Source organism: Akebia trifoliata, unplaced genomic scaffold (genome assembly GCF_017979445.1).
Source record: "Akebia trifoliata isolate Shusen 1 unplaced genomic scaffold, ASM1797944v1 Contig00048, whole genome shotgun sequence".
NCBI lineage: Eukaryota > Viridiplantae > Streptophyta > Magnoliopsida > Ranunculales > Lardizabalaceae > Akebia > Akebia trifoliata.
The window spans coordinates 16,478-19,403 of record NW_028236806.1 but is presented as its reverse complement, the minus strand read 5'-3'; the positions used below and the strand labels follow the sequence as shown (position 1 = coordinate 19,403).

The following is a 2,926-nucleotide window of genomic DNA, read 5'->3' as shown; positions in this document are numbered from 1 at the left end:
ACTTGAGCAACCAAATTAGTAAAAGCATTAATGTCATGAACTCCGGCTTTCCTTTTCTGTGCATTCCTATCAGATTTCAGGAAGTTGCTACTAGCCATGACTTTAATAAGTTCATATCCTTCCTCCGGTGTCTTGTTGAAGAATGCTCATCCACTTGCTGCATCCACCATGGTTTGAGCATTTGAGAGCAAACCGTTATAAAATGTTTGCACTTGCATCCATAATGGTAGTCCATGGTGCGGGCACTTCCTTAAGAGATCTTTAAACCTCTCCCAAGCTTCATAGAGAGATTCTTGATCTTGTTGTAGAAAATTGGTTATATCGTTCCTCATCTTCGCAGATTTCGCTGGTGGAAAGTACTTAGTCAGAAATGCATTAACCAGCCCATCCCATGTAGTAATGGTTCCTGAAGGTAGCGAGGTCAACCATGCCTTAGCCTTGTTGTTCAATGAGAACGGAAATAAACGCAGTCTTATGGCATCATCAGTCACCCCATTGTGCTTGAATGTATCACAAATTTCCAAGAAAGTTGCAATATGTAGATTTGGATCATCATTAGCCAACCCCCCAAACTGAACCGAAGATTGTATCATCTGAATGATGACAGGCTTGATCTCAAAATTGTTTGCTTGAATAGGTGGCCTTCGAATGCTAGATACACCCACATTAGGAATAGAGTAATCCTTTAGTGCTCTATTTGGGACTGCATCTCCACCACCACCATTATTCTCTTCTTCCACCATTGCTAAAATTCCTTGTTTAGCTCTTTGCTTGCGCTCCCTATTTAGCCTTCTAAGTGTCTTATTGATATCAAGGTCGATTGGCATTAAATCCAAACTACTTGTCCGTCTCATACACTAGGAAAAACCTAAAAAGAGAAAAACGAATAAAGTAAGAATAAATAAAAATCAAATTAGTAATAAAAGCAATTGGTATTAATATTAGTAATCTTTAATCCCCGACAGCGGCGCCAAAAACTTGATGCGTATGATTTATGCTAGCAAGTGCACTAATCGTTTCAAGTAATAAGATATCGTTCCCACGAGGATTAAGTTACTAAGTACCAAAAATAATCACCTAAATTACTATTTGATGAATCGAGAATTTTAGAATGGATTCTTATGAATTAAAAACCTAGGGCTTTCGACTTCACTACAGATACTCCTCTTGTACTCCATTATCCGAAAATTCATCTTTTCTTCTGATTTCACCCCGAATTGCTTCCTTTTCGTATTCTTGGCCATTTATTACCTAAAATAATAAAAATGATGATTACTAAATAAAATCACTCTCAAATTAACAAAATGTCAAGTAAAATTATATAGAATAAGTCGTTACAAACCTACTTATCAATTGTGGCATTAGTTTTCATAGTTTGTGGTGCCCTTTCATGACAATGGTGGTGGGGGGGAGAGAGTCCCATTGTGGTGCCCTGCCAAATGCTAACACAAAGCTTCATGTCAGATCTCGAGACACTAGGTGGCACCTCGAAATTTTGGTATGGTCTCCTCTGTTTATGTTAGCATTCTAAGGCGTTCAACCTATTTCACCTGATAAATAAAATCTACAATATCCTATATATACATACAAAATGTAATAATATCAGAAGTCTATATACATCTAATAAAGTATGATAGATCAGAGTGTGGAAGGATAAAGAAAATACAAGATTATACAAACATTCCTCACTCTAACAAAAGTCCTAACGCTCAATATAAGACCCATAATACTACCTGAATAAACAAACACTACTAGGGGGTATAACCCCAATACTTAGTAGGTAACGGACTCTAGTCATCTATCTGACCTACCAGATAGTCCTCACTCATTTTCTACACCTACCTCGTCATCTGAAACTAAAAAAAATGAAGAAAATAGGGTAAGTAACAATGGTTACCTAGTAGGGAAACAAACAATTTCTGCCAATAACCTCTCCTAACATGATCGAATAATCATATTAAATCATTTTAACATATGTAAAGTTTTATAGAAGAAACTACGATTAACTGTTACATATAACCAGGGATGAGCAACTAAATATTTTAAAACTCATATTACATTCATCAGCAATATTCATTATAACATTTTCTTTTTATATAAATCTAATTGACCAAATGGACATATTAAACATGCATTTCATTCTATATATAAAAATAAGGCAACAAATACATAATACACAATGGTGGAGTAGTGGAATTAGAGAGTTGGGATTCACGACTGGTTTACTCCCAGTCGGGATATGATGTTACAATTCCTTACTGGCTTTTAGTTCCTGATTTTGTGGTTGGCGCTGCACTTACAACGCTTGGTTGACCATTTATCTAGCTCAGACTGGCTGTTTGACGTGACCGTAGCAATGGATCTCTTTTCGATGTGTCAGAACGTTCGACTATTATAGATTGTTAGTGATTACTGACTAATCATATTTGTCTATGCCTATCATGTGTGCATGTAATTCCCAAATGTACAATCCATTCGTCTACGACCACCTTTACATTATAAGTTCATTGGTAAAGATAGAGAGGAATAAACCCGGATTCCAGTTGTGACTCCACTCTCATACGCGTCCCATACCACGTATGAGCTTGGTGGTCCCTATTGCACATCCCAGGATAGTACACCACTCCAGATGATATGACGCATTATCCCTTCAGGCATTCACAGACTCTTTAACAACTCACAAAATAGTTACATATATATAAATGTACAATCCACTCGTATAATCAACAATCTAAGGTTAAGAATGGATATCCAGTTTTCTACCATGCAACTATGGCCACCCAGCCTAAAATAAATAACGGAACAAAAAAGTAAACAGCTTCCCTGGATATCCGTGCACCAACCTACACACAACACAATAATATAAAATACAGACATCACCCATCGAGTGTGACTTTGACATTTTACCGTTTCATACCCTTTTTCC

General features: G+C 36.7%; 1 non-coding gene across 1 annotated transcript; it reads left to right on the top strand.

Moving 5' to 3' along the window:
* Positions 1-228: 228 nt before the first annotated feature.
* LOC147382077 (small nucleolar RNA R71) lies at positions 229-335 on the top strand. Its single transcript, XR_015174140.1, has one exon. It is a non-coding gene; the product is annotated as a small nucleolar RNA R71 (small nucleolar RNA).
* Positions 336-2,926: the final 2,591 nt, after the last annotated feature.